Source organism: Gopherus flavomarginatus, chromosome 9 (genome assembly GCF_025201925.1).
Source record: "Gopherus flavomarginatus isolate rGopFla2 chromosome 9, rGopFla2.mat.asm, whole genome shotgun sequence".
NCBI classification, from domain to species: domain Eukaryota; kingdom Metazoa; phylum Chordata; order Testudines; family Testudinidae; genus Gopherus; species Gopherus flavomarginatus.
In genome coordinates, this window is record NC_066625.1 from 24,960,291 (window position 1) to 24,981,549 (window position 21,259).

At 42.1% G+C, this 21,259-nt stretch overlaps 1 pseudogene; it reads right to left on the reverse strand.

Annotated features, from left to right (window-relative positions):
* Positions 1-1,734: 1,734 nt before the first annotated feature.
* Positions 1,735-21,259, reverse strand: part of LOC127058525 (DNA (cytosine-5)-methyltransferase 3B-like) — a 41,234-nt pseudogene continuing 21,709 nt past the window's right edge.

Here is a 21,259-nt window from a genome sequence, read left to right on the forward strand (position 1 = left end):
TCCTATAATCCAGGCTAGTTTAGCCCCAGGCTGTACAACCCACGGGGCAAGTCACTCTTTACAAGCACTATTACTGAAACAAAATGAATGTCCACACAGTGCCCCCCGCACTGATCTAACACCATCAGTTTAGTTAAATCCCTGCAACATCCTTGTGTAGACAAAGCCTTAGACTTCATCTTAATGACTATAAAGTTCAATCCTGCAAGCTAATTTGTAACTCTATTTATTTTAGGTCTTTATATGGACCCCATCATTTTAGTGTCTGGGCACCTCACAATTTTTGATGTAGTTATCCTCAAACACTCCTGTGAGTGCCATTATCCCCATTTTACCAATAGGGAACTGAGACAGAGAGGAGCTAAGGCCACATCCTCAAAGGAACCGAGGTGTCTAACTCCTGCTGAAATCAAGGAGGATCTGGGCCTGAGTAACTTGCCTGAGATCACACAGGAAACTTTGAGGCAGAGCAGGGAATTGAACCAAGATCTCCAGCTAGTCCTTAAGCATCGAGCCATACTTCCGCTCCACAGAGCAGAAAACATTGGAGTAATTTCCTTACTCTTCCTTACAGAACATCAGCCTGATCAAAAGCATGTTGAATATCAGCATGTTCATCATTGGCAAGAAAATCTCCATAGATATTTACAAAACATAGAATGTTTGGCTTCAGTAAAGTTTTATGTTAACAATAAAATATACTTCTCCATGCTATGGAAGAAGATTTTTTTTTTAATCTTTCCTTTGGTCAATCTGAAAACTGGTTAAAAGGAAATTCATTTGCAAAACCCATCTTCTTCCTTTTCCCAAGAGTTTTGTTTTAAATCTGCTTGTTTAAAGGTCCACCCTCCTCATGAGGTAAGCAAATGAATCTTATTATGCCAATAGGAGTTATGTAACAATGTGGAATTGATACCCAACTCAGAAAGAGAAAAAAATCCCCAGTAGACTGGCTGGCTCTGAAGAGTGGCAGTGGTATATGGAGCCTTTCACATGTAAGGGTATGTTTATACTACAAAATTAGGTCAATTTTAAAGAAGTCAATTTTTAGAAGTCAATTTTATACAGTCGATTGCATATGTCCCTACTAAGCCATTAAGTTGGTGGAGTGCGTCCTCACTACCATGGCTAGCATCAACTTACAGAGCGGTGCACTATGGGTAGCTATCCCACAGTTCTTGCAGTCACCGCTGCCCATTGGAATCAGGGCTGGCTCCAGGGGTTTTGCCGCTCCAAGCAGCTAAAAAAAAAAAAAAAAAAAAAAAGCTGCGATCACCATCTGTGGCAATTCAGTGGGAGGTCCTTCGCTCCAAGCGGGAGTGAGAGACCACCTGCTGAATTGCCGCCGAATACCTTAAAGTGCCACCCCGCTACGGAGTTGCCACCCCAAGCACCTGCTTGGTAAGTTGGTGCCTGAAGTTGGCCCTGATTGGAATTCTAGGTTAAGCTCCTAGTTCCTGATGGAGCAAAAACATTGCCGCAGGTGGTTTTGGGTATATGTCGTCAGTCGCCCCTCCCTTCATGAAAGCAATGGCAGACAATCATTTTGTGCCTTTTTTCCTGGGTTACCCGGGCAGACTCCATACCATGGCAAGCATGGAGCCAGCTTAGCTCACCATCAGAGCTGTTGTTGTAGGCAAGTCTACTGTGGGAGCTGCTGTGATCCAAGCAGCCAGTGCAATCATTGACATTCTGTTATCAAGGGTAGTGACTCTGGGAAATGTGCAGGCCTTTTTAGATTTTAGGTGCATCATATTCCTGTCCTTTGTTGCTGGTGTAGAAGTCTTGCAGCTGTACATTCCAGTCCAGTCAGTGCTGTAACACCCCATAGCACTTCTGTGGTTGACACATGTAACAAACAGCTCCAGAGCTCTTGCTCTTTTGCGTTGGCTGAGGTATCTTGCCCTACCAGACCTCCAAGCATTCGACACAGAAGCACCTGCAGCAGCTGGCATTGCTATACAGCACCAGTTCCTTTCCTTAGGACTGGAACCCATCCTTGTCGTACATGTAGAAGAGCTCCAGGAATCAATCCCTGAAATCTGGCAAAGGTTCCCTTCAAACAACAGGTGGAATGTGGCTGGGTTTTTTCTCCCGCATGATAAACAACTGTCTTCAAGGCTCCTATTGTTGTTTGTGACTTCAGAAACCATTTGTTCTCTGCTCTGGTCCTCCTCCACTGCTCCTTGCTGTTGTTGCAGAAGTTAGTCTGTAGCTGCTTGGCTGGGGGTTCTGGGAACGTCTTCTCTGCCCAGCTCCTAGCAACCTCCAGGGCATGGTGTATGGGTCGTCGATAGGAGACCAGCTTATTAAACATGAAGTGGTTGAAATGCTCCTAAAAGCCATCAGACCCACCAGCTTGTCTGCTGAAACCTCGGAGACCTTCCTATCCCCAAACCATTGCATCCAGTGCATTCTGGAGATTGCCTGACATTTGGACATGACTCTGTAGGACACGATGATTGCAAGCCACCAAGAGAAGCCTTTGATCTTCCCCCACATGAGCTCCCCAATTCCAAAATCTTTCCCATTCTGATATTCCACCACTTCCCCTCTGCTCTCCTGCTCCCGATGAGCTTGGGGAATCTGGTCTGGTCCTTCTGGATGCTGCTGGCAGACATGGTACTGCTGCTCTGGGAGGACTCCTTGGAATCCTCCTCAGCGAGGTCCATCAGGGGTGCCTGGACATGGCCATCCTCCTCTTAGAGCACCAAATGGGAGCCAGAGACTTCAGGTCATTCTCTTCTTTAAGTTTTATCTCATGGAGATTCAATCCTGCCTGGAATGTCATCTGAGCTAGAGGCTTCTGCCTCAGGCTGCTCTCCCAGCCAGCAGAATCGCACGGTTGCACTTCCCCAGCCTACCCCTTGCTCCCATGGCTCATGAAGCCTGGACAGTAATAAGGAGAAGTTCAACTATAGGCTGAGCAAGTGCAGAACGGTGGTAGAATGTGCCTTTGGACATTTAAAAGCTCGCTGGCACTGTTTGCTGACTAGGTCAGACCTAGGTGCTGACTCTGCCAGCAGGTAGGGGATTTTGGGGGACAACTACTGCACTTGTGGGGTGCAAAATAAACTTTATTAAGAAAATGCAAAAACAGGGAAAATTCAATAGTGAGGGGTATGGGGTTTGTTAAGGTAGACAATTGGGGAGGGGTTTCTTTTAGTAAATAGTATAGGGGGTTTCAATAGTGGGGTACAATACAGTGGGGTACAATACAGTTGGTAACCGATTAACACTGAAGTATAAATGTAACAAGTAGCTAACAATTTCTATGTAAAGGGTTTGTCACAGCAGCATATAACCAACTAACAGTTATGGGCAAAATGTGTTAAATAACCAACAACTCTAGATAAAAATGTGTCACAGTGGTGTAAATGTAAAATGTGAGGTTTGTCAGAGAGAAAAAGGGTAACCAATGGGGTTTTATGCTAGACTTCAGTAATACAATTGAGGTTTGGCAGCAGTACGAGCAGGGTGAACACGTGGGGGAAGGTATTAAAAGAGAAAGAGAGAGAGAGAGAAAGGCAGTGGTAGAGGAAAGAGGTTGGGAGATGAGGGAAGAAGAGCACGTGGTGGAGCAGAGACCAAAGCCAGAGGTGCAGCGGAGGAAGATTTAAACTCAGGGAGACACAGAGAGCAGACAGGCTGCAAGTTTAAACAGCAGAGAGACTGCAATGAGTGACTGGGGAGCTCAGGGGGAGACACGGGCAAGCTCAGGGGAGGGGGTTAGGGCAGCGGGAAGACAAACTTAACCACAATTATACAGAACACAGCAAAATCTTATTTATGATCTAACTTAACCAAGACTACACAAATTAGCAAGTAACAGAACGCAATGCAACAATTCTTTTTTAAACCTAACTTACAGAGCACAATACAAACAATTCTTTAAACCTAACTTAACCACAGCTATGCAAAATGAAATTACAACTTATCTAGACTAAGAACCTGATTCTAATAGGTGCACCTTACACTATGCCGATTCTTTGATCGGGAGGGGGAGCAGTTCCAGAGGGCAGAGTGGTGTGTGCCCAGGGTACAGCCCCCGGGGGGGGGCGAGTGGTAGCTGCAGCACTGGGGTGGCTGCAAGCCGCCGGCCCAGGATACAGTCCAGGAAGGCACAGCTTAGCAGCGGCACAGGCTTATTTTTAGCAGCAAAGGCGCTGCGGAGCAAGAAACAGATTACAGATACAGACCAAGGAGTTAGCTTGGGTCTGTCTGCTGGGGAAACAAGGCCAGCAGCTAGGACAGGGGGAGTCTGCAAGAGGGAGTTCTTACCAATCCCCAGGACAGCAGCAAGCACAGAGGCAGGAACAGCAGTAGCATCGGAGGATGGAGAGAGGACTCGATTCGCTTACAATAATCAGGAGATCTCCAGGCACAAATTCGTTGTTCGTGGAAGGGGAGTTTAAAAATGGGAGTACGCTCAAAAACAAACGAGAGCAAGGAGAGGGCCCCCCAAAAACCCCTAGCTGATCAGACCAGGTGGCAAAGCAAGGATCTTCTCCGACGTCTGATCAGAAAATGTCCAGCTTTAAAGGCAAACTCAGGCAGTTTCCCACCAGTATTTTGATTGGCTCCTCTTGATACAGGGGAGGAGAGAAGGCAGGGAAAGGCTGCAGGTAAGCATAGGCATGCCTGGGCATGTTCTGAGCCACAGGTATGACTCATATGCTTAATTAGTTGGCCACTTCAGGTCTTGCATTTCTGGGCAGCGCCCCCCACACTAAGCCCGGGTCTGAACAAAGGAGACAAACAAAGAAGCAAGAAGCCCCTTTCCCTAGGCAGAGCAATGGCTTCAGTTAGTCTGTACAAGCCATTCCTATGAATAGGGCTGTGACTTTAGTTAGCACAATGGCCAGGAGGGGCGGCCACACAGGACAAACAGAAAGGAGAGGGGAAAAAGGAATGCAGCAGGGGGACAGCTGTAACAGACAGGTGCAACCAACATTCCCATTGTTATTGCTGCTTGCTGTGTGCTCCATACTACCTGTGAGAGTAATGGGGAGACTTTTATGGCAGGGTGGGAGGTTGAGGCAAATTGCCTGGCATCTGATTTTGAGCAGCCAGACACCAGGGCAATTAGAAGAGCACAGCAAGGCACGCTGCGCATCAGAGAAGCTTTGAAAACCAGTTTCATGACTGGCTAGGCTTTGGTGTGACAGTTGTGTCTGTTTCTCCTTAATGCAAACTCACCCCCTTTATTGATTTTAATTCCCTGTAAGCCAACCACCCTCCCCCCTTAGAAATAAAGTAACTATTGTTTTGAAACCATGCATTCTCTCTTTATTAAGTAAAAAAATGTGATAACGGACAAGGTAGCCTGGGTGGGGTAGGGGAGGAGGGGAGGCTAAGGCCACATTGCTTATTGTAGCCACACTAAAAATCAAACTCTTTGAATGACAGCCTTTCGTTGCTTGGGACATCCTCTGGAGTGGAGTGGCTGGGTACCAGGAACCTCCCTCCCAACCCCTCTGCCTGCGTTCTTGGGCGTCTGGGTGAGGAGGCTATAGAACATAGGGAGGAGGATAGGCGGTTATACAGTGGATGCAACATGGGTCTGTGCTTTTGTTGGCTTTCCTGCAGCTCCAACAGATGCTTCATCATGTCCGTTTGCTCCCCCATTAGCCTCAGCATTGCGTCCTGACTCTACTCTTCATGCTCACTTAATTCTTTCCTGGTCTCTGCCACTGAATGCCCCCATGCATTAAGCTGTGCCTTATCAGTGCGAGAGGACTGCATGAGCTTGGAAAACATGTCATCACAAGTGCATTTTTTTTCGCCTTCTAATCTGCAATAACCTCAGGACAGAGATGATAGGGGAAGCATAGAAACAGTCTATGCTCTACTATTCTGGGGCAACTGCATGGTCACCTGTTCTGCTGAGTTCGCCACTCTGACCAAACAGGAAATTAAATTCAAAAGTTCCCCGGGGTTTTTCCTATGTACCTGGTTAGCGCATCGGAGTTCAAAGTGCTGTCCAGAGTGGTCACAATGGAGCACTCTAGGATAGCTCCCAGAGACCAATACCATTGATTTGCATCTGCACTACCGCAAATTTGACCCAGCAAGGTCGATTTTAGCGCTACTTCCCTCATCGCAGAGGAGTACAGAAATCGATTTTAAAAGCCCTTTAGGTCGACAGAACAGGGTTGGTTGTGTGGACGCAGTCATTTTTAAATCAACCTAACACGTCTAAATTCAACCTAACCCTGTAGTGTGGACCAGGGTTGCTACCAGTGCGGATCCTACCACCATTAGTAGCTGAAGTTCCCTACAGTCATTGTCATCTGCTAACTGCTTGGTTGTCTACAGAGAATGATTGGTAATCTAAGTCCAGTTCCCTTAAATAGATGTCCTACATTATAGAAAGTGCCATTGTTGGCAATAATAAATTGTGTCCTTGCTAGCAGTCTCTGCCATTCATTCAGGACTGGACAAATTATTCTATCCCTTTCGAACTACTTCCTCCCCTGAAAGACCGGTGCAAATATGGAAAAGTAGCAGAGCAGTTATTAAGAGTGGTCACTAGTCTGTAACACATTTTCCTTGCATCTCCACTAGGCTCCTCTGAAACTCACTGAGTCTCTAAGCCCAACACAGTTGTCTCACATCCCAGTTGGTCTGTACCTAAAGGAAATGATATATAGATAAGGATAGATTCTATGTCACTATGCAGTTGCTATCTGCCCATAGGTCAAAGATCAGAACCAGTGCATGTGTTGCTTTGTGGACTGATGGCCTTATGAGCATGTCAGATATATTCTCCACTTGGATAATGAAAGCTCCTAAAATGAAGGCAGTTGAAGACTCCAGTACCAGACTGAACACCATCTCTATTCATTATTATGAGGAGCCACCAGGACTTTGAGATACACCTATAAGATACCAATGCCTTGAACCAAAGATTTGCTTCAGTAGCCCCCACATCTGCTGTATTTCAAAATGTTGAGGAAATGTAATGTAGTATGAGGTCACTAGATAGTCATTTCAGATATTTACACGTTTTGTTTAACTAAACGTGGGTACATGGTTGGTAGGAACTCCTTGTAGTCCCCACTAGACCACAATTTGGGTCGCTTCTCCTCTCTGACACTTACAGAGTCTTTCCCCTGCTTGTAGCATACTAAAGATTCTTCAAAAAACAAACACAGTTCTTTCCCTCTCCCTCCCCAGGGACAGGGAGAAGCAGAGTATAAAGAAAAAAAAGACAAAAGTGGTCAGTCTCTCAGTCACCCCTTTGGGGATCAATCTATCTGCAGGCTCTAGTGTCCTAGAGGGTTAGGGTCCTTCTTCAGTCCCCCTCTTTTTGGTTACCCCACTCTGTACCTGGTCCATACAGTCTCAGGGGCAGCAGAGTCTCCGACTGTCTTCCTCTTTGCTGAGATATCCCTGTAGCCATCTGTCTCCAAGGCACAGCAGTCTTCTCCTAGTTACCACTCCTTCCTGTGGTAGACTTTCCCTTTCTAAACTTCCTCTTTCTAGGCAGAGCATGCCTTGAAGGTGTGTCTGGTTAATGCAGACTGAGCCCAAAGATCTCGTTAGCTTCCCTTCTCCTAAGGTGATGATGTGCCCCCCTTATAAGGTAGTAAGATCTAAAAGAAATTCTTGTTGTTAGCTGCAGTGCAGTTCTTTAGAAGCTGTGCATATCACCAATACACTTGGTTCTCTCTGCCTGAGTCACCCTCTGACTAGAATAATTTCTTAGGCATAGAGCTAAGATTCCTGGCTCTTTCAACAGCATCAGCAATTACCTTGATTGGCATGTAGCACTTCAGTGGTTTGTAATTTTTAGTTAATTAGAATCAGGGAAATACATTAATGAGAATAAATCCAATTAACATCAGGAAGAAACTCTGGGGATAGATATACATGTATTTCAGAGAGAATGTTCTCTAGAGGAAAGAGTAAAGGGAAAGCACCTCTCTGCACAATGAGCCAGTGCCAGCTTTAACAAGTCACTTGGGGCTAGGCTGTGACTTGGGCCACACGCCTATGTAGGAGAGATGGGCTACTCAGTGCCAGTGGGCAGTGAGGCATCAGAAATGTGTTAGACAGCTACCCCTTTTCCCAGACCAAGAGGAAAGTAGGGAGGGAATACTGATTCAGAGGATTTTCTTGGTGGCATCATCCCTTTTTGACCAGGACTGTACCTGCAGGCAGAACTTGTCCCTTAATCTTTCTGTGTGTTGATGTCACATCTGTAAAATGGATGTGATAGTATTTGCCACTACTACTTTACAGGGGCATTGTATCAATAATTAACATTTGCAAAGGACTTTGAGATCCTTCAATATTCCATCATTAGATTTCTATTATTTTACTTCCACTTCCTAAACTGAGAAGCTCAGAGCTCTGCTTTTCTCCTCCCATCCCATCGCCAAAATGGCATCAGATAAAGCAGCAAAACAGCATCAAATGAAGCAGCTACAGTGTAATTTTCTAATCAGCATATTAGATGTTTATTCATTTTAACAGTTCATACTTCGGTTCCATCATATCATCTGGCAATGTCATGCATCTGAAAATTATTCTTATTCAGTAGACATAAAATTCTGTGACTTCCACTAAAATACACATGAAGAGAAACCTCTTAGTCAATTGGTTAAAGTGAAATTAACAGTTAAAACATAAATCAGCTTCATGCTGGTATTATTATATGAGTGAACTTAAAGGACTTAGAGTAATTTATAAATAAATATGGTATTAGAGAGAAGCAACGCCATGAAAAGCAGCAATCAACCAGTGAACTCATATATAAAGTGACAAATATATACTGATAAAGCTGGGAAATGTATTTTGAGAAACAGCAAAAATTACATTTTTACACATTTAAAAAGTTTTCTATTGGTTTTATTAATTATCAATATAAAAATATACAGTGATACTAAAAAGCAAAATCAAAAGCGTGGCCTTAGGGTGGACAGGGCTGTCCAGAGGATTAAGGGGGTCTGGGATCTTTGGCGGTGGGGGGGCCCCCACCGCTGAATTGCTGCTGAAGACCCGACACTTCGGCGGCGGCTCCCGGGGCGGAAGGACCCCCTGCCGCCGAAGACCCACCTCGGGACCCACTGCCGAAGTGCCAGAAGGACCCCCCACCGCTGCGGGTCTTTGGGGCACTTCGGCGGCGAGTCCTGGAGCAGAAGGACCCCCCGCCACCGAATTGCTGAGGACGACCCGGAGCGGAAGAAGCTCCAGGGCCCTGGGCCCGGTGAGAGTTTTCTGGGGCCTACGGAGCAAGTGAAGGACCCCGCTCCAGAGGCCCAGAAAAACTCTCATGAGGGCCCCTGTGGGGCCCGGGGCAAATTGCCCCTCTTAGCCCCCCTCCCCTCTGGGCGGCCCTGAGGGTGGAGACTATATACCACACGAGGCTTAGTTTTCTATTCTGTTACGGCAGTGTGATCCCAATGAGAGTGCAAATTTTGAGCTGTGGCTTTCAGGTGCTACAGCCAGGAGTGGGGAAGGGACACCCCTTCTGTCTCTCTTTAATCTTGGGCTTAGTTAAGTGTCTGCTCTTCCCCAGCAGAAGTTAGAGCAGCCACTAGGGATTTAAAAAGGAAATCCCTACCAGCAGCTCATGCCATTTAAAATAAAGAATCCTAAATTGGCTTTAGTACAATCTGATGATCTACACAAACAAAGAGCAACTATATATTGTCATTCTGAAAGTCTTGTATTTTAGTTTCAGGAGTGATGGGAGGGACAGAATAAGAAAGAGCAAAAGTAAAGTTCCCATGACAGTGCACAATAGCTTCAACTGGGGACTTCCCTGCATTAGGTCCTGTGCTGGTTCCATACCTATGTCGCTGTACACAGTTTACTCCTTTAAATATCACCAACTTTAATTGTTTAACTAATGGAAATTTTCAAAACATGAGTGCTGCCAGATTAGGTCTGATCTCAAACCTGTAGGAATTAGTGGGAGTCCTTCCACTGATTTTAATGGGTTTGGATCAGGCCCTTGGAAGGGCTGATATTAGGATACTTAATCAAATGGCCTAGTCCATGAAAAAATACCCACGGACATTCCAAAAAGGGAATATTTTCTGTTATTGGTTCCCATTGATGTACTGATGCATTAATAAACAGGATTTTGCATCATTTTCCCAAGCAAATAGCTAATGATTAACCAAACAGTAGTTTACAAATCCCATTAACTTTATCTAATGGAAATATTCATGAAATCACAATGATTATAGATCCTTTTTTATTCTTGAATTAACCTTGGGGAGCATTTAGATACTCTTGGGGATATGCTCAAAGGACTATGGAAATCTCTAAATTCTTTGCATGCTTGGTTAAATCTGGAACTGCTTGTTCCTAATTTGTTTCTCTAGCTGAATATTTATTTGATTCACAGTCTGTCTTGCAGCTGCATTGACATTTATTATCAGCAAGAGGTGTCTGTATGCAGAAGGAGAATCTCCCTTTTATTTAATTACCACTTGTTACTATTACACTTACTTTATAGACTCATAGAATCGTAGGACAGGAAGGGACCTTGAGAGGTCATCTAGTCCAGTCCCCTGCACTTATGGCAGCACTACATATTATCTAGTGTTATCTGACCTTCTTATTAATTTGGAAGGATTTGAGCCACAGGTAGAGATTCCTTTTCAACCAGGTATATAAGGACATGCCTAACTTTAAGTATATCAGTAAACCCATTGACATTAATCGGGCAATTCAGGTGCTTAAGGATAGGTATGTACCAAAGTACCATACTGAATGTACAAACAAAATTATGGGCTGGCACTTCCATGTGCTCTCAGGTTGACTACTAAATTCCTTACTGTCTGAACAGTCCCGGATTGCTGCTCAAGAAAAATCGGCAGTTATGTAAAATTAGGAACAGGGATGTTGAAGAAATAAACCCCAAACCCATAAATAAATAGACTTTGAAAGAAAAGGAATGAGGCAGAAAAGGGCAAATAGCATAATACGTTGTTGATAAAAAGTCATGGGGCCATGGCTAGGGGAAATCAGCCCAGTTCCAGTGAAATCAATGGAGCTATACTAGTTTACACCAACCAAGAATCTAAGCCATAGTGTTCAAGAATTTGTTTACCCAGTAAGTAATCTCTGATGGATTAGATTATATACATATACTGCTTTTACAGAAGTATTTCAATCTGCCTTTATCAATTTCATTATATGTGGCCTATATTTTATGACATTTGCTTACCCATACCTAGAGACATCTGAGCTCTGTTTACTGAACTTAGGTCTTCCTCTTGCCTGTTAATGATAATATCAGTATATTATACAAGGTTAGAGAAAACAGGAAATTAAGATTTTTCTGGCTATAGAGATGGGTGTTAAGAGGTGCAAAGGAGGCTACTAGAAATGTAAAGAGAAGTGTGAGACCATACAAAGCTGGACTTGACAAAAGACAGATCAGTGAAGGATAAAAAGACTGTGTTTTATAAGCTGGGAAATGAAGTCAGATGATATGGTAAACTGACTCCAGCAATAAGTGAGAACATTTTCCGAAAGCCTGTCAAACAGTCTGGAAGCAGTTCAAGTGTCTCTGAATATGTATCCAATAATCACACAAAAATAATTGTGTGTGGGGAGAGCATATTTAAATCAGTTCATTTGTAGTATTGCCTGCGGCAAAGCCCATCTGTTTGAAATCAGTGGGGCTGCCCTCATATGGGGAGCCAGTCACATAGAGGTCTGGAATGATTAGGGCTTTATAAAGCTTTCTTATCATACCACTGCTATGAGGGAGGTTAATAATACATGCTATACTCTATTGTCTCGGTGTTTCCTGGTGCACTCCTACCTGCCTCTCTGCTGTCTCTTGTCTTATACTTAGATTGTAAACTCTTCGGGGCAGCAAATGTCATTTTATTCTGTGTTTGTACAGCACCTAGCATAACAGGGTCCAGGGTCATAATTGGGGCTCTTTGATTGGCCCTCACTACACATAACAATGAATCATAATAGTCATATTCCCATTGCATGATGAAGAAAGTGACTCAGAGCATCTGAGTGAGTAACTTGTCCAAAATTACAGAGTGTGTCAGTAGTAGAACCAGGGCATTCATCACGTTCAATCCCTGTGCTCACACCACTAAAACACATAACTCTCCATGCAGTTTTGCGCATACAGTGGAGGGAACTCACCCCTGTGCAGAAGGCAAACACAAGGTCTATGTACCACTTTAATCTCACTTATCCCCTCAAAACAGAGTTTAAGTGGGATTTACATGGTGCATCAGTCTTGCGCTGGTCCTCTGCACAGAGGAAAATTTCACAGAGTGTCACTATTTTGGAATACCTTCCAGGAGTGAGTATAGAAGGTTTCACAGCAATGAGGTGGTTAACAGGTGTCACAGAGAATGAAGCAGGCATCCTTTGGGCTCACGGTACGGCAAATAGAGTAAGTGTGCTTGTTTCTGGATTACCGGCAAATGGAATGTCCCCTATGTCATGCTAAAAAACATATCACTGTACTGCAACAGGGTCACTGGCCCTGCTGGTAAAGGGAAACAATTGCAAAATTTTAAACATTGTGTGCGATTCAAAAAAGATGTCTTTTGAACAGCTGTGTGCCTTCCACAGAAAATGACAAAATTTATCATGAAGATTTGTGGGTGAGGAACAAATCATTTGCATTACTGCGAAGGCAAAGATTTGTCTTGTAAATTGAATCATCACAGGGGCATGTCATGATTCTTAAGTTGCCCATTTCACCTGCGCTCACAGACTTTCTGATAATACTAATTTGTCTGACTTCACTACTTTACTACACTTCAGTGCATGACAATCATTTTTTCAATTACACTTTAGGAAGATCCCTGCTCCCATTGACATCAATAGCAAAACTCCCATGGACTTAGCAGCTTTCATGACTATAGTGCTCACAGAAGTTTAAACTGGGAAAGAATATGACACGACTCATACAATGTGTGCACTACACTGCACCTAGGCACAAAACAAGCAAGGAAAGTCCCACACACACTGGAGTCAATTAGCAATGCTGGGTGCTAGAGTTTGCCATTCTAACAGTGACTTCTAAGAAGCCTTATTTAAAGGCTGGTGCATCTACAATTCGGGCTTTTCAGGGTATGCTCTTCAAGGTCAAAAATGACTTTTTCTTTGCAGCTGACTGATTTTGCCACATCTATTCACACTGAGGTTAGCTAACTCTACAAGCCATCCCATAGATTTCATTGCACCATTCACTGAATACAGTGTTGTTCACTGGTGAGTAAGAGTGGCAGACTCTGTCCCAAATAAGAGAAACTTAAGTGCAGACATACTTCTGGAAGCTGTGGCTATCAAGTTGGGCACCTGCTTCCAACGGTGGGAATGGCTTATATCTATCATATCAATTTTCTTTTTAATTAAATGCAAAATGAAGATGAGAATGTTCATGATGCAGAATCATTGAAAAGTCCCATGACATGTATAAAATAGTGTCCGATACACAGGAGTGCTGGCGAAATCTGGATTTGATTCCCTGGCCCCCAGTCACATGGATCTGGGTTAGGGCAGTAATGGGCAACTGTCTCTAGTGGCTCTTGCTATATATGGTGCTTGGTCCTATATACTAGAAACGAGAGCAGAAAACAAGTACATGGCAGTCACAATGTTTGTTAAAGTCAATACAAAAATCATTCTTCCAGTTGCAGAACTTGTGAGGTTGCAGTGCAGAGCAAAAACATGGTCTGCTAAGTTTTGTTAAACCATTTCAAAATCTCAGCTTCCGAGAAGTGCATGGGGATTGTGATCCTTCAGTAAGTATTAGATTTTGATAATGGCTTTACAATGTTTTCCAAATCTTTTAATATGCCAAGTTTTTGCTTTGCAGCACAGCTTCCCAAATTCTGTGTACAGTTTGATACCATTGTTTTTAGTTTCTATTACCTTCCTCCTCTGCAATCGACCTTGCTTACTCCTGAAACAGATTTTCCCTCCTGCAGCTGTGGAGCCCACTGGAAACCTACAGTTCATTTTGGTCCATGGCGGTGGCTTGCACCTTCCTTTCTGTCATTGTGAAGTTCTCTGCTTTCTCTCTCCCCTACAGGAGGCTTCCAAGGGTACTGCTAAACTTAAGCATTAACAAGGCCCCAGGCAGTTCTCTCCTCATGTGCAACTGAGCCTCCTTTTCAACCTCTGGTTGTTTAAGCACTAACAAGCCTGTAAGCAAGCACAAAGCCTCTGGGGTGTGTTTAGCCATCTTGTTTGTCAGGAGGACAACAGGCAAAGGAAGGTGGAGCAGATATGAAAAGGTCTGTCAAAATGTAGGTCTGCCAGAGACAGGAACACTGGCAGGTGGTGAGAGCAGGTGATACAGTTACTGGAGTTTTCAGCTGTAAGGATACAGTGCGCATAGCCCCTCTGTCTGCAAGGCCCTTGGGGAGTTCAGATGTAGCAGTTGAGTTGAGGGCTGGCTGATGTTTGATGGTGATGGGAGCTGAGCAGTGCTGTTGCCTGTACTTGGGCTGTGACTGACTGGAAGGGAAACAATTGCATCTAGTGGATAGGACACTGAACTGGAAAGCAGAAGCCCTGCATTCTATTGCTGGCTTGACCATACACCTGCTGTGCAAGCTTGCCCAAGTCACCTCTATGTACTGCTATTTCCCCTCAAAGACATTGTCCATCTTCCTCTGTTGGACTGTACATTCTCTGGGACAGCGTCTGTCTCTCCTCATGTATCTCTATAGACCTAGACACTTGTATAATTATTCAAGATTGTTTTAATTACCAATATTTCTTAGATCAGTGTACAAGAAAGCTGTTCCTCAAATGACAATACAGAGGTAAATACAAATAAAGAATAAAAATAGGGGATTCTGGTATACAGGGCTACTAATCTAACACCTTTTACCAGTACTAAATTTGCTAAAACTCTTTTAAAGAGGTGGGTAAAAAATGAAAATATTATATTTGGAGGAGAAAAATAGAAAACAGAATCTCCATTATTGTGTGTGTGTGTGCACGCATGCATGAGAGAGAGAAGCACCATCAGCATCTGTAATGAGAAGGGAATCATGCTGATGGTGTCCAGTCTGTGGGAGAATTCCAGTCGTCACGGTGCAGTGACAGCTACAACAGCCTTCAGAAGACATATGGTAGAAGCAGGAATCAGCAGTAAAGGGCTCCTCTCCCTCATTATATATGGAACTAGTAACCTCCTTTGTCAAAATACTCTACCATCAAAGATGCTAGGGACCACAGTAGGAGCTCTTTCTGTCTCTCTCACATAAACTCACATACCCACACCTTTGTATTTTCACCTTGCCAAATGGTCATGTAGTATAAGCAAGGCAGAGAGAAATTCTGTGTGTGTGACTGAAAAGATAGACTCATAGACTTTAAGGTCAGAAGGAACCATTATGATCATCTAGTCTGACCTCCTGCACAATGCAGGCCACAGAATCACACCCACCCACTCCTGTATCAAACCTGTGTCTGAGCCGCTGAAGTCCTCAAATCATGGTTTAAAGACTTCAAGGGGCAGAGAATCTTCCAGCAAGTGACCCGTGTTTCACACTGCAGAGGAAGGCGAAAACCCCCCAGGGCTTCTGCCAATCTGCCCTGGAGGAAAATTCCTTCCCAACCCCAAATATGGCAATCAGCTAAACCCTGAGCATGTGGGCAAGACTCACCAGCCAAACACCCAGGAAAGAATTTCAGTAGTAACTCAGATCCCACTCTATCTAGTGTCCCATCATAGGCCATTGGGCATATTTATCGCTTGTAGTCAAACATGAATTAATTGCCACAATCAGGCTATCCCATTATACCATCCCCTCCATAAACTTATCAAGCTTAGATGTGAAGCCGGATATGTCTTTTGCCCCCACTACTCCCCTAGGAAGGCTGTTCCAGAACTTCACTCCCCTGATGGTTAGAAACCTTTGTCTAATTTCAACTTTAAATTTCCTGACAGCCTGTTTATATCCATTTGTTCTTGTGTTCACATTGGTACTGAGCTTAAATAATTCCTCTCTCTCCCTGGTATTTATTCCTCTGATGAGACCTCTGTGATGCTAAAGCCTTTCATTTATGCCCTGCATGAACCTCAGTTTTTCTTCATGTTTCAAGATGGGATGTAAAGGAAATTCTGATCTCCTAAAGCTATCACCTTAGTCTTGTAAATATAACCGTCAGTAGTAATATTTCTGTGTATCATGTTATAATAGCAGGGCACACTAGATATTTGCCTTTTTGAATTGATGTGGTGATGCAATCTTAGCATTTTAGACCCAGGTCCTCAGCACAGACTTCCACTGAAATGAGTGGGGTTATGTAGAGTTACATCAACTAAGAATCTGGGGTTCTACAGGTCTGTGTAGTTATGCAAGATATTTTTAATTAGTAGCGCTTCCTAGATAAACATACAGGAGAGCTATCCCTCAAATGACCTTACAGAGGTAAATAATGTGGTGTGCATGAGACAGCATGTGTTAACCATAGAAATAGATGTCCATTCATGCTGGGACTGCAGAATCAAGGCCAATGTGAACAATTCTGAATACCCAATTTTAGATGATATATACCTTTCATTTTACTTATGATGGTGCCCTTCACAGACCATTTCCTTATTTGAATATAATGTTGTCATTTTACTCATGAGATCAACACAATATATACACAAATTGCAACTATAATTTACCCACTGATAACCTGACACAGTGCAACAAAACATTTTATATTTATTATGCAAAGTTTTATAAAAAGTTTCTCACCTATTTTATTTGTTATTATCTTTATGCAATTTTATTCATACTTCCATGTGGAACATTATACATAGGCACAAAAAATAGATGATTGTTGTCAGTTTCAGTCTTCAGCTTAGACATGCTGGGTACCTGCTACATAGTGCTTATTGATAATTCATCATTTTATAATACTAGTACTGATAACATCCCCTTAGCATTTGGATGTAGTAATTGTCTCTGCCTGTATTAATCGACATTTAACAGCGAACTCTAGCAATTCAATACCGTGGTGCAAATTGCACTCTATAAATATATAAAATAGATTAAACTGATAGACATGGACACTAATTTATATTGTTATTTCCTTTTTGTTGCAATCATGCATAATTGCTCCCATTCTAAACAATATCTTGCTAGAACTTCAGCTTGTATAAATCGGTGCAGCCCCCACTTAGCTCTGGCCAACATAAAACTAATTCTCTGTCACAGATAGTAGGATAGGGCAGACCTCTATACTCACTTTCTTTCTCATGGTGGAGGAGAGTCTAGTGAGGGGCTGAGTAATAGGAGAATATATAATACTTTCTTCACACCTTGTCCCTTCCAAACTTTAGAAAATTGACAAAAAATGATTACAAGCCTAATTCTGGTGCTGTGATTTGTCAGGTCAGATTATAACATATGCCCTTGTTTGGTTTCCCACTCATGAATGTACACTTCCAGGATGATGTTTAATTAGATAATTCAGTAGCTCAGTGTTTTAATGTGCTGAATTACCTAGTTTACCATATAGTATGCTTGTCTCTTTATTTGTTTCATTTATGTAATTGTTTGTTCACAGATTTTTCAGTTGCTGTGGAATTATTATAATGACCCTGAATTAGCATAAATGCTGTACTCTACAACAATTACCATTCAGATCCCCTATAATTTTAGAGGGAAAATCTAGTCCTGTTGCATGTTTGAGAAAGTTTAAGGAAGTTTAAATGTTTGAGAATTAAACCCATTCTTTAATTGAAACTCAGTGTATAAACTTCAAAAGTTAAATAGACATCTGTGAAAATCTTTTAATCAAAGGTGCTTAAAGCTTCTTTGATTAAAGGCATTATCCAAATTTGCAGCCATCTGCAGTTAATGAGTCAGACTGAATTAGCTTTTCAAAAGAATTAAGGGAAAACAATCAAAACTTTGATGGCTTTGAAGTCCAAGTTTCAGTAATTGAATCAATGAGTTAAATCCTAGATGATGTCATTTAATTGGTGACTCAGAGTCTGAGAACCATATTATATATTTTAAAACTACATACAATAGTTAATTAGGATGAATTATTTAATATGTTCTAAAAATGTAGGTGTCATCAGAAAGAAAAGCTGAAAGAACAAGACAACCTTTACTGACTGGCTGCCTGAAAGGGACAATAGTTCCTCATTCTGTCTTATATATGAAAATCTACAGTTAGGCTCCAGTCCTGCAAGTGATCCATGCCATATTCCACTGGAAGTTCAAGGAAGGGAATGAGCTTTCAGTTTGGGAAATAATTAGGCATGGCTATTTTGCTTTAACACATTGATATCAAACAAGCTCATGCAACAATTGTTGCCGAAGCCATGACAACAGTAGAAACTTGAAACTGAACGCGGCAAGTTAGTGGACAAGAGACAATATTTTATTTAGAGGGAAGGGGGGACTAATTATAAATAATAATGATAAAGGATAGATTGATTGCATTAGTAGTTAATACCTACTCTTAATTACAACCAGGATCATTTCAATGGGAAATACCTATGGTAGGATCATAAGCCAAATGCCTTGCCCATCCATATGGGCTAGAAACTGTAGGTCTGTTTAGATACACCTCTACCCAGATATAACACAACCCAATATAACATGAATTCGGATATAACACAGTAAAGCAGTGCTCTGGGGCTGGGGGAAATGGGGCTGCGCACTCTGGTGGAGCAAAGCAAGTTCGATATAATGCGGTTTCACCTATAATGCGGTAAGATTTTTTGGCTCCAGAGGACAGCGTTATATAGGGGTAAAGGTATATATAATGAATCTATGGGCATATTTAAGGACATTCTGCCTATAGGTGTTTATATCATTCTTGTACAGACCACAAAGAATCTTCATCATGAAGGCCCTGACCAACAGGCATTGAAGTCAATGGGAATTTTGGATTGGGCCTCAGAAGCAGAGATTGTATCAGCTGAATGATAAGATAAACTCCTTAGTAAATAAAAGGCCCTTAACATCACTGGAACCAGCCACTAAGCAGAGACAAGCTCATACACACTAACCCTGCGTATTACTCTTACTCAGTTCTTTCAAAGAATCATAGGGTTGGAAGGGACTTCAGGAAGTCATCTAGTCCAACCCCCTGCTCAAAGCAGGGCCAATCCCCCGACAGATTTTTACCCCAGTTCCCTAATTGGCCCCTTCAAGTAGTGAACTTGCAACCCTGGGTTTATCAGGCCAATGCTCAAACCACTGAGCTATCCCTCCCCCTCACATTTAAAACCCACATTGAGGTCAATTGGGTGCACGGCCTGAGTAAAGACTTCAGGAATGTTAAGGCTTCATTTCTGTAATTAGAAAATGATTAAATAATAACTGACCAAGTATTTCTACACCAAATGGAATGATAAGTTCAAATAGGCATCCACATATTTGAAGAGAACCTTGAAACCACTTGATATTCAGCAATCCCTCTCTTGTATATAATACACTCTGAGTGCAAATAACTCTTGCTCTGCTGATAGAGCAGAAAGAACAATTACCGCACGTGAAAAAGAAAAGAAAACCAGACTTCAAGATGCCCATTTGAAAAGAATAAGAGCTGACCTTAAAGTCTATGAGTCTATGTTACTGATTTTTCATGCATTAAAAAAACAAGTCAAGTCAGGCGTTTTTCTTTTATCAGTCCTCAAAGATGCAGAGATGCCTGGCACCAGGAGCCTTTTAAAATGTGTGAGCACTTCACCTAGAGCACCTCATCATCGTGAACCCGTAGAAAACCAAATACATGAAAAACCCTCAAAACAGCTGCTTTTATGCAAAAAGAAACTATGATCAAAGTTAAATATGTAGGAAAATCAAAGTTAGTCAAAAGTAATTAGGTCAGCAGCATAAAGGCTGCTTTACATTTTAGACTAAACAGCACTGTCCATTCATTCTCGGGTATTCTAAAATGTTCAGCTACTGGCACAGTATCATTTGTCTGTGGACATTTGGGATTAAAAGCAAGAGCTGAGAGATGATCTCGAAGATGTATTTATTTAAATACACTTGATGCATTGTGTTTGTTTGATAGCTCATTCACTGCAACAAGCGATTTATGAGTTTCCATGGTGGTGGTGTTTTATATTTATTTATTTTTTAATTGTCACTCATCAGAAACTGATACAAAACTTCAGTCTTTCCAAATGGAGACTGTCCAGCACACAGCTGATTCCTTTTTATTTGCATAGTTGAAACCAGAGTGGATAATGATATGTTTTATTTTGCAAGATAGTCAGTTCAAAAGCCCCAGCATGGACTGGAACCCTAAAGTGATGGGCTCCATGTAAACACAGACAAGAGACAATCCTTTCCCCCATAAGGCTTACAGGCTAAAAGACACAAAACAGCTGAAAGGCTGAGCAGCAGGCCTAACACATGAATAGAGTGAGGTGCACACTGTGAAGGAAAACAGGGCTCCAGGGAAATACAACCCATTGTTCAAACTGTTTTTGAGGGAGAAATCAGAGATGCTGGGATATGCAGCATTGACAAAACTCACATGTCTGAAAGGAATTTAATGTGAAAAATTAAATAAAAGTCAAGGCCAGGAGACCTTACAGAAAAATATCTCATCCATAAAATATGACAAATAAGGATCCTGCTTAATAAAATCATTTTGAACTCATACTTTATACGGACACGGACTAATTATCTTGTTTACACATGAACAGAGATTTCATATGAATTTGGGATTTACAAGATCTTTTAAACAACATGAAGCATACATTCAAAGCAGGTAGAAATGTTATAACCACATTCTTTTTTAGCCGCTACACACATACACCTCTGAGCATTGGTAATGAAGAAATTGTCTTCACAGAGTTAAAGAAGTGAGAGACAGAAAAGACCTATTAGGTCATCTAGTCAAATTCCCTGCTAATGTACAATTGTTCCCTATTAGTAGATTTACTGGAGTTTTTAATATTGCCAAAACCAAGCGTTCAAAAATCATGAGTCAGGACTCAAAAAGTCATGAGATGGGCTTAAAAATCTTGAGATAGTTTAAAAAATATATTTAGGTTTGTTATATTCAGCTGCTGATTTCTGAGCCTTTAGGGTGTACTTGGGTCACATGTTTAAGCTTTTCTCTGCAATCACAGGGGTTAGAACCATATCTTTTCTTTTATATCATCATTGATTAGTAATGAAATAAAGGAGGGTAATCTAATTAATACAAGTCAACATGGCTTTATAGAAAATAGATCCTGTCAGCCTAACTTGATTTTTTTTAAGAGATTATAAATTTGGTTGATAAAGATAATATTGTTTATGTAATATACTTAGATTTGTGT